We start from the raw sequence: 11908 nt of genomic DNA, 5'->3' as shown, positions 1-11908 counted from the left end.
ATCCATGTGCCGCATCACTGCTCCCATTCTACTGATTTTTAGGGAAACACTAGACCAGTGGTTCCATAACTGTGTGCCGTGGAACCCTGGGGTGCCTCAGGACCTTTGCAGGGGTGCCATGGGTTCGGGGTCCAGGACATGGTCATTGTCAGGGCCGTTTCTACAGGCGTACAAGCCGTGCAGCAGCCCGGGGCGCCGCACGGCTTGTCCACCTCTTTTAAACAGGCAGCTGAGCTCACCCCAATGCCGCCCGCCGCCGCCTCCGAGTTCCTCCCCCTCTCCCTGTCCGCAACGAACAGAGCAGGCACAGCGTGAGTGATTTCCGAGGGGAGCGCATCGCGTGACGCTCTCCTTCCCCTCGCTCACTGTGTCATTAGGCGGTCAGCCAATCATAGGAGCTTGCGGGCTGGCAGCCAATCAGGAGCCAGCCCGCGAGATATGTGAGATATGAATGGCTGATGGCTCAGGGACACAGTAAAAGCAGCAGCACCAACAGCACCAGCAGGCAGCGGCGGGGGACTGGAGGGGGAGACCCAGAGAGACAGTAAGTTGTGCTGCTGGCACTGTGGGGGCATGTGTGGCACTGTGGGGGCATATATGTGGCACTGTAGGGGCATATGTGTGTCACTGTGGGGGCATATGTGTGGCACTGGGGACACATCTGTGGCACAATGGCATATTTGGCACTGGGGGCATATATATGTGGCACTGTGGGGGCATATGTGTGGCACTATGGGGGCATATGTGTGGCACTGGGGACACATCTGTGGCACTATGGGCATATTTGGCACTGTGGGGGCATATATATGTGGCACTGTATGGGCATATGTGTGGCACTGTGGGGGCATATCTGGCACTGTGGGGGCATATATATAAGGCACTGTATGGGCATATGTGTGGCACTGTGGCGGCATATCTGGCACTGTATGGGCATATGTGTGGCACTGTGGGGGCATATATGTGTGACACTGTGGGGGCATATATGTGTGACACTGTGGGGGCATATATGTGTGACACTGTGGGGGCATATATGTGTGACACTGTGGGGGCATATGTGTGTCACTGCGGGGGCATATGTGTGTCACTGCGGGGGCATATGTGTGGCATTGGGGACATATCTGTGGCACTGGGGGCATATATATGTGGCACTGTGGGGGCGTATCTGGCACTGTATGGGCATATGTGTGGCACTGTGGGGGCATATTAGTAAACGGCATGAGTTGTGCGGCAGCGGCGTGTGGGGCATAATGTGTAATAGGCATTACGGTGTGGGGAGTATTGTGTAATTGCCATCACACTGTGGGGTGTAACGAGCATCATAATGTGTAACTGTCATCACAGTGTGCGGCGTAATGTGTAATTGTCATCACAGTGTGCGGCGTAATGTGTAATTGTCATCACAGTGTGCAGCGTAATGTGTAATTGTCATCACAGTGTGCAGTGTAATTGTCATCACAGTGTGTGGCGTAATGTGTAACTGTCATCACGGTGTGCGACATAATGTGTAATTGTCATCACGGTGTGCGACAATGTGTAATTGTCATCACGGTGTGCGGCGTCATGTGTAATTGGAATCACGGATAAATAGTGTACAATGATTCAAGTAGCCTGTCTTTGTTTGGCCTTGATCTGTGAGGCATACTAGGTCACTGTGTGGGCCTTTATATTTTTATGTCACTGTGTGGCCTTCACACAGTGACATCACAGTACAATGACAATTCCTGCGGTAACCAATATCTGGACCTGCAGGTTGCAAAGGTGAGATGTAAGGTAATTGTTTTCCTGCTAGACCACGCCCTTATATTAGCCACACCACCTTTGTAAAATAAACCGCGCCCCCTATTTCTTCTATGTCGTGTTCAATGTCTTTTTTTGTGTGTGTGTGTGTGTGTGTGTGTGTGGGTGTGTGGGGGGGGCGCGCATTTTTATTCCTTTGCCCTGGGAGCTAAATTGTCTAGAAACGGCCCTGGTCATTGTAAATAGGCAAAACCACTGCTGGCAGCTGCCAATCATAAACTATGTGGAGGAGCAGAAGTGAATCCTGTCCCTTCTCACATAAATAAACCTAAAGATTCAATATTAACACAATTTACTTAATCCCAGGGGTGCCTTGAAAAAATTCAGATACTTCAGGGTGCCGTGAATCAAAAAAGTTTGGGAACCACTGCGCTAGACGATTCATTGATAATGATGAGATTGTGAATTATATGTTGTTCGTGTTGTCTAGTGTGTACGCTCCATATCATTATCGATTCACTCTGCCGCGCATCATTAACAATATCGTTCAGTGTATTTGCGCTATACCGGTCGCTGATAGCTCATCAGCCAGTGTGCAGGGCCGGCGCCACCACTAGGCAAATCTAGGCATTTGCCTAGGGCGCCGGCCACTGGAGGGCGGCATTTTGCCCCCCCTCCCTGTGCCGCGGGGGTACCTGTCCTGCGGCGCTGTGTATTTAAAGCTGGTGGCGGAGGCAGCGAGGGGTCCCTGCAGTCAATTAGAAATAACGAGCGCTATCCGCCGGGCTATGCGGAAGCGCTTCTGTTGTGAAAACACTGGCAGCACGGCGCACGCTGATCTCAGCCAATCAGCGTGCGGCCAGTGTTTTCACAACAGAAGCGCTTCAGCATAGCCCGGCGGATAGCGCTAGTTATTTCTAATTGACTGCAGGGATCCCTCGCTGCCTCCGCCGCCAGCTTTAAATACACAGCGCCGCAGGACAGGTACCCCCCTCCCCCGGCACCGGACAGCGCCGCAGGACAGGTACCCCCCCCTCCCCCGGCACAGGGGCGCCCCCACCCAGACTCGCCTGGGGCGCTCCGGTGCCTTGCACCGGCCCTGCCAGTGTGCATAACATTGGGAATGTGTGCAAACCTGGGGTGGTGTATGTATATATATATATATATATATATATATGTGTGTGTGTGTGTGTGTGTGTGTGGTGGCATGTTGGGAGCGTTAACTGGGTGTTGTGCAGGCGTTTGCAGCTGGGGATACCCGAACCAGACACCAAATCACTTTATATTACTAACTAGCAAGTCTTAAATCTATTCTTCGTCTTTGAATAAATCGCTTCTTAGCGTAACATCTTATTCCGGGGTGCTTCAGAGGATCAATAGAGAACGAGTAAGTGTGAACATCCAACCTGCCTGAGGGATTAACCCTGCCCCCCGCAGTCACACAGTAACCGACACACCATTGGTGACTGACACGTAGGATGCAGCGGAATGTTCCTTAAGCCCCGGGGGTCCGGTTTCCCCCACGCCAGATGTCAGGGTTACTGCCGCGCTTGTCTCACAGAACACACTGATTATGCAGGAGGTAGATTCCTGTGAGTGCACACATGCAGCGTTACATCTCCGTAAGGTAATGTGTCAGGTTACAGTACAGCTAGCCACGTAGGGTGGGCTGCACTGACTCGCTGAATGAGGCAGCCAGGTCTGTGCAGGCGATGGTGGTATAGTGGTGAGCATAGCTGCCTTCCAAGCAGTTGACCCGGGTTCGATTCCCGGCCATCGCAGAACATGTTTTTTCTTGACAATTATTTTTTCTGTCAATGAAAAATTAATTTTTAGGGGATGGGATAGCAAAAAGCGGAATCTGTATACAGTCTTTGGTTTTCTAAAATCAAGATTATATTATATGATACTAAAATGTTAATCAAGAATATCTAACCCAGGTTATCGCTGGGTTAACTCAGTAGAAAAGGGTTAACCCGGGTCCAGTGATCTGGGAATCCAACCCAGCTAGCTTGCAGTGTTGGTCCCGGGATGGTAAGTGGGTCGATGCTACCTGGAACCCGTTTACAGCATAGGAATAGCCGGCGCTAGGAGATGACCTCATCTGGGGCCTTATTTTGGTTCATTCTTTCTGACAAAATCCTTCTTAGATGGACAAAACCATGTGCACTGCAGGGGGGGCAGATGTAACATGTGCAGAGAGAATTAGATTTGGGTGAGTAATTTTGTTTCTGTGCAGGGAAAATACTGACTGCTTTATTTTTACACTGCAATATAGATCTCACTTTGAAGTAAAACCCCACCCAAATCTAATTCTCTCTGCACATGTTACATCTGCCCCACCTGCAGTGCACATGGTTTTGCCCATCTAAGAAGGATTTTGTCAGAAAGAATGAACCAAAATAAGGCCCCTGGTGACATCACTAACCCGGCATTCACCCAAGTGAAATGTAAATAAATTATTTAATGATATTATTTAAATTACAGATAGAGGGCGGTATTCGCCATGTTTTTATGGCGATTTTGTGCTGTTTGGCGAATTTTTGACTAAAACGGTGAATCACCCTATTCAATGACCAGATGGCGAATACATTTGAAGGTTTTTTTCGCCATGATTCACCGAGTAGCAATCGCTATCTTTTTATGGTGAAGTGGAATGTGAACTTTTAAAATAAAGTGTTTTGTTTTTTACAATTGGTGTAAAAAAATCAGGAATTTTATTCTGAGGAGGGGCATGCTATTTGTATTCATGTGCTGTAAGCACATGAATATATATTTAATTTTAAAACAAATATATTTTTTTTTTTTACACAGCAGCCAGCAGGGGGCGCCGGAGCCGAGCCGCTCATTAGATATTCATATATTCACTGCGCCCGATCGTTACATATGCATGATCGGGTGTAGTGAATATACCCGGTCCCCTGCTGGCACCCCTGGGGGGCAGCCTGTGCTGCCTGGCACCCGGGGAGCCCACCTCCCCCCCACAAACATTCTGGGGCAGGCAGGGAGACTTCCATCTCCCTGCCTGCCACCGTCCTCAGGCTCCCTGCGGCAATAGCCGCAGGAGCTCATATTCGCCGGTCAGGGGCAGCGAGCCCCTGACTCGTTGAATACCGGAGTCGGCGAGGCTCGGGAACGTGGCGAATATGCAGTGAATCCTAAACAGGATTCGCTGCACCTCGCCGGTATTCACATTGAATACCGCCCATTGTGGGGAATGTACTCATCTATTTCACATGAGATGTTGCTATCGGCAACCAATCAGATACTATCTATTATCTTCTAGAAGGTGCTAAATAAATAAGTAGATTCTGATTGGTTGCCCATCCCATGTGAAATACAACTCCCATCTTAGTAAATTTCCCCCATTGTGGCTAAAATACTTTAATTCCTCAATATATGTCCTTGAGAGAACTCTGCCCCCATTAGTGCCAAGCTGCCTGCAAGGAGTGATACGTGACGCACGATGTGTGACGCATCCTGATTGGTTATAACCGCCAATGCTGAGATTCTATCACTCTCTTATCGTATGTTATTTCCAGTCACACATACACTTATCTCATCCTCAAGGACTAAAGATCATTTCCATTACTCAGTCACTTGCTGGCTTTCAGTTCCCCTCCATGACGCTGCCACATTCCCTGCAAGGTACGTTATACAGCTGCACTGCTCCCTCTGCGTCAGGCACAAGGGCCTGATTCAGAGCAGCTTGCTAAGCATAGTAGAAGCACCCATGCAATGAGATGTGATATATGCATAGTAGGACACGTGATGGGTGCTTACAATTGAAAGCACCTATGCCATTGTTTCGCATCACCTCCAGTATCAACGCCACCCTGAAGCGTGGCGAGCAAACACTTAATTATCCTTAGGGAGGAGGGTAAGTGCTCCCAGTATACTCTCAAATGGGTTATCCCCACCCAATGTTTTTCTCCACATAAACTCCTGGAGATAGGAATTGAGCATGTGGCGTGTTGTACCTCTTTGGCGCTTATTGCGCCATTTGCACGCGCCCCACATTCGCTCCACATTTTGGGTATGCACCCCCTATAAAGTTAAATCTATGATTCACTTGGGCGTGCTGATACCCTGCAAGTTCCAGTTGCTCAGTGCTGTACTGTAAATTGTGGTGCCTGGCTCAACATTTTCCACAATAGCCGCCATCAATGTGCTTGCATCTCGTCTTGGCACCATTGTGAGGAAGCACTGTCCCGTTTCCCGGCAAATTCCCCCCAAAACCCACTGCTGTGGGAACATACGGCCAACATTACTTTTCCTCCTGACGAACATGGACTCGTCAACCTCGACGATGTGGCCTGGACCGCCGATACAGCGCTGCGGCTGCGCCATGAGGTCCATTGTGCACACCTCCCGCATCCATCTATTGTATAACACAGCTGTTTTTTTAGGAAATGTCCAGCTGTTCCTGACAGAACTCAATGGATGTCAGCTCCTGGGCCCATGAGTATATAAAGCGCTCGAGGGTGACAAAGGACAAGTGGCACCCAGGAAACCAGTGGGCCGCTCTCAGGCTCACCTTCAGTCGGCACGCTTTCACATGGCAGTGCCACATGCATTCCTTTACAGAAAGGCGCATCAATTCTGCGCCACCGGAAGCAGCTGGTGCCCTTGAAAAAACGAGATCGCCTCCTCCTCGTGAACACCTCCTCCAGCGTGAACACCTTCAACGATGAAGCCATCTCGATAATCGCAACACGTATCTCAAAAATCACAATAAATTACCACCAGCTCTGAGGTATGCTTCTTCTCACGACAGAATATCAGTGATTTCTGAGAGGATCTGACAAGGGGTGGGAATGACAGGTGACAGGGAACGAGAACGGGAAAAGCGCATCGCATGCTACTACTGTATGTTCGCTTACATAATAAATCTGGGCGCCCTGCTAGGAAAAAAGGACAGATTTTCCACTTGCTCGCAAATGGCCCAAAAGGGGGCGGGCGCAGCCGTCATGTGACGTCAACCGCCTGCCCCGTCCAGGCTTTGCCACGCCTACATTCGCATGGTGACACCCAGCATTTTTCTGGGCACACCCACTGTTTTTGTGGGCGTACCCATGTGCCAGCCCTCTGGCCGCACCCCTCCCCCCCTTGCCCAGGTTCACGCAGATGAGCATTTTTTCGGTAAACTGTGCATGCGCCAAGGTACTCTATCGATGCCACCTGCAATCAGCAGCAAAAAATATAGGGCTATGGATGGTTTTGGGGGGTGGGGGGGGGGGGCAAAACCGGTATCCTGCCTAGGGCCCCTTGACGTCTAAATCCGCTTCTGGATCCACGGGAGGAGTCCGCTGTCAAGTCACCGTATTGTGTAACCACACATACTGTAAGTGTGCCCCCGGTCTAGTGTCCCTATGCCGGGTGCTTCTGAGCTGGAAGTAATTGAATTATTCTTCTCTTCCATGGTCGGTCATATAAAGCACCCCGATGTTAAGGACAATAATGGAACCGGACCCTCATTTCTTCCTGGTCTTAAGCAGTTACTCAGGATTGGTCTGTGACTCCTGAGTCTCAGCGCAATTCAGAGCTGCTGTAGTACTACATATCCCAGCATGCTATGAAGCAGTTTCCCTTTTGGACATGCTTAAACTGTGGCAGGGCATGTGGGGATGTGTAGTATCACAGAACCTGGAGGGCAGCATGTTAAATACCCCTGCTCAAGAAGAGAGTCTGTTACACCTGAGTCTCTACAAAGCACAGAACTCATTTCAAATACTGGTTTCAAAACTCCAAGTGTAAGACACTCTTCCACCACCAGGGGGCACTACATGCATTACATTCTAACATTAAGGATATTCAGTTCCCTAGTAAAATACCAACAAATGTTAGAAAAGCTTTTCTGAAGATATTCTACGCTAATTATCAGTTTGAAATGTTAATGGATATTTCCTATTTCAAACAAGTGTATTCCATTTATTTTTAGCCCAATGACCAAATGTAACATCCTCTGTGTGGATGGTTTTGCCTTGTAAATGATTGCCCTTTGCCCCTTTAATAAAAATGTCCGAGTTCGGCCAGTATCCTGCATTTGGCCCCAAAAGTCCATATTCCGGAGGTGTCATTTGGAAGTTGTTATGTATATCAGATATTGGTGTACAGCTTTGGGAGTGTCTGACCTCTCACCTCTGTCCCCATGCTGTGCTGCCACCTCTGCTGGTGCTAGTTAAAGGTCCAGGGCTATATATATATATATATAAGGATTTGTCAGTAGGTAGTGACTGATACTTCCCTTACTGTTCTGCGATGATTATTTCCATGGTTATTACCAATTTAAAAATAAATATTTTCTGGTGTCCTCCGATGTGCTGCGATACCCTCGTACCCCTGGCGGCCTTCTGGAAAGCCCACGTGTGCGGGCAGGAGAGGCCGTATTGGTGCACTGAAATGAGACACTTGTCCCCACACCAGGCACTTGTGAGCTGATGATGTCACTTGTGTGCTGATGATGTCACTTGTGAGCTGATGATGTCACTTGTGAGCTGATGATGTCACTTGTGAGCTGATGATGTCACTTGTGTGCTGATGATGTCACTTGTGTGCTGTGCATGTGCAACATGGAAATCGCTTATGCACAGTATCACGTGAGGCCAGGAACCCTAACAGGAGTGACTGTGGATCATAGGACAGACAGTGCCTAGGCTGACAGTCAATAGATCGACACCTAAGATCGACATGCACAAAGTCAACACAAGCTAAAGATCACGATTGAAAGGTCAACACATAAAAAGGACAACATGACCTCTTTATGTTTTTTGGTGTCAATGTAGATACCCCCAATTAGTGTAGTGTGTACCCTTGAATAGCTGGCTTCACTCACCATGCATGATAAGCTCATGCATGTCGACTTCTTCATGTCGACTATTGCCACATCTTTTGCTTGTGTCAACCTTCTGCCAATGTTGACCTAGTGCATGTCGATCTTAGGACCAGATACTGGGAACGGTGTACCATAAACCATTAGGGGTTTATTTACTAAGAGGAGAGTTGTATTGAAGATGGGACGTTGCTATGACAACCAATCAGATTGTATCTATTATCTTCTAGAAGGTGCTAAATAAAGTAGTAGATTCTGATTGGTTGCTACGGGCAACATCCTATCTTAAATAGAACTCCCCTCTTTTTGAATAAACCCAACATTTCAGGTATACGGTCGTTTGGTCAACACTATTAAAATTGACAGGCCTTAGGTCGACACATGACATATTGTGTCGACCTAAGGCGTCTAGATCTTTAGTGGTCAACCCAGTGACCCATACCCACATTTCATACATAACATATAACCCTTTCACACCGCACAAATAACCCGGGTCAATCCCTGGTTGTTGCTGGGTCGGGGTGCAACCATTTTGAATACCATGGGTCCAGCAACCTGGTAATCCCAACCGGGATAAAAGAAGTGTTATTCCAGGGTTGGACCCGGGTTGCTGAGCAGTGTGAACAGGTAACCCGGGTCCCTTTCTCTTCTAAGGAGGAGGCAGTAGCGTCACCTTAGTGCTGCCCCACCTGACGCGCTGCCACTTCGTCCCACCCCCCTGATGATATTGGAGACCTGGCAATAAGCCGAGATGCTGTGAGCAGCTAGACACTGCAAATCCCGGGTCGCTCCCATGACAGATGAGACCCGCCATTTGCGATATGAAAGGGGTAACAGAGGAATAAAAGTGGCTGCTGGTGGGGGGGGGGGGGGGAGTGTTTGTAGATGGGGAAGGAGTGGGAAGGCAGCGGCTACTCCAATACTCATATGTGTTGGCGCCATCTTGCCAGTGAGAAGAGATGGTGCATTTGCAGAACAGAGCAGAGACTGTGGCATGGTGGCAGAGCCTGTGAGGAGACATATTCCAGGATATATCACTGAAAATGATGGTGCCGCAGGATGAGTATAGCGAGAGGGGGATACTGGGTGAGTAGGCTGCTCCCAGGTGTAGGGTTTACGGTGCAGGTCCTCCTGAACCACTGTGCACCACACACCCTACCAATGAAATATACCCCAATGCAGAGGCGTAAGTTCATTCCAATCGCCCGGAGGCAAGTTGAAGTTTGGTACCCCCTTAAAAAAGGAAACAAATATTGTATGTGTTCTGGAGCACACCGTGAATTTATGGTCACTTGTAGCAGCACAGGTTGAGTGGTACCAGTTAGGAGCCATCCTGTCCCCTATTGCAGGTGTTCGGCTCAAACCGAGGAGCTCTGCCATTAACTCTACGTGTGCGCCACAGAGCTGCATTTGTAAGAGCAGCAATCACAGTTAAATCCCACACAGGTGATGCTGTACATGCAGGTGCCCTTTTCACGGCTTGGAGCCCTGAGGCAGATGACCCCATTGTCTCTGGGAGTGATGCACCTACACCAGTGTAATCCAGCAATGTAGGGGCACAAGATGGCAGCACATGTGCACTCATTTTGCTTTCAGCAACTAAAATGTCAAGATTGAAAATTCGGAGTCATAGGACGTACATTTACGTCATATGTCGGTTGGGGGTGAATCAAGCCAGCTCACGGAGTGAGCTGGCTTGATAGAGAGCAGGTAATGCGCGATCGGAGGGTGCCGATCGGTTGCCATGGTAGCCAGGGGTCTAATGTAGACCCCTGTGCTGTCCGTGTATTCATACCTATTACATCCTGCCTCAGGCAGGATGTAATAGGAAGTGCAAAAAATCACTACGTTCAGCCATAGAGCTCTATGGCTGAACCTAGTACAGGCGATCGCGCCCCCTAGTGGTCAAGTACACTAGGGGGCCTTGTAGTAAAAGTAAAAAAAAAAAAAAAAATAAAGTTTAAAAATAAAAAAAAAATAATAAAATATTAAAAGTTCAAATCACCCCCCTTTCCCCATTTCCCAAATAAAAATAAATAAATAATAAAAAAAATAAACATATTTGGTATCGCCGCGTTCCTAAAAGTCCGATCTATTAAAATATAACATTAGTTATCCCGCACGGTTAAAGGCGTAAACGGAAAATAATCCCCAACGCCAAAACTACGCTTTTTGGTCGCATCGCCTACCCAAAAAAAAATAGCTAAAAGAGATCAGAAAGTCGCCCATATCCCATAATGGTATTAATTAAAAAGTACACTTCAGCCCGCAAAAAATGAGCCCTCACCCAGGTCCGTAGGTGGAAAAATAAAAAAGTTATAAGCCGCAGAACATGGCGACGCGACGCAAATTCGAAAAACCTTAACATTTTCTATTTTTTTTTTTAGTGGTAAAATGTAACGAAAACTATATAAGTTTGGTATTACCGGAATCGTAACGACCCATAGAATAAAGATAACCCATCATTTTAAACGAACTATGAACTCCAAAAAAACCGTAACCAGCGCAAAATTGTGGAATTGCGTTTTTTTTTTTTTTTACCCCACATTGAATTATTTCCTGATTCCCCAGAATATTATACGGTATAGTAAATGGTACCATTAGAAAGTACAACTTGTCCCGCAAAAAAAAAGCCCTCATGTGTCTATATAGCCGGAAAATTAAAAAAGTTACGCTTATTTGAACACAAGGAGGAAAAAAAAAAAAAAAATTACCTTAAAAGGCAATGTCGGTAAGGGGTTAATGCAGTCAGACTTTTGCCTTTGATTGATGTTATTTTATCTCTTCTTCTCTGTAACACATATGCACATTATCATTACTTACATTAGTCATATACAAAACCGTTTTTTCTCCTGTACAGAACAAATAAAATGAACGGCTTGGTGGTTCAGAGGAAATGTTCTGCAACCCTTGGTGTAAAAAGTCTCCCCTTTTACTTGGAGGTGTATACACCTGCAATTGGTCAACAGGGTTATAAGGACGATACAAGCATTCGGTCAACAATGCCAAAGGTCGGCATGAGTTTTTTTAGTTTTTTTTTTGCCCTGAATGTCAACATAGTCGACATGCACAACGTCAACGTGTGCTGCGTCTGCTCGCAATGCTTCAGGCACAGTGCCTCACTGCACTCGGCACACTATCCTATTCTCCCTCCACACCCGAGTGGATGGTAGGGCATGAAATACCGCCTGTCGGCACATGTCGGCTAAAAAAAATTGTGAAAAACTCATGTTGACATTTTGACTGTCGACCTTGCCGACCTAATGCTTGTGTCGACATTAAAACCCTGTCGACCTCAGACATGTCAACCTGTTCCATTTGTTGACCTTCAGTGGAAGT

The sequence above is a fragment of the Crinia signifera genome, chromosome 12 (assembly GCF_055691185.1).
Source record: "Crinia signifera chromosome 12, ASM5569118v1, whole genome shotgun sequence".
Classification (NCBI taxonomy): Eukaryota; Metazoa; Chordata; class Amphibia; order Anura; family Myobatrachidae; genus Crinia; species Crinia signifera.
The sequence above is the reverse complement of the archived record's forward strand: the minus strand, read 5'-3'. Positions refer to the sequence as shown.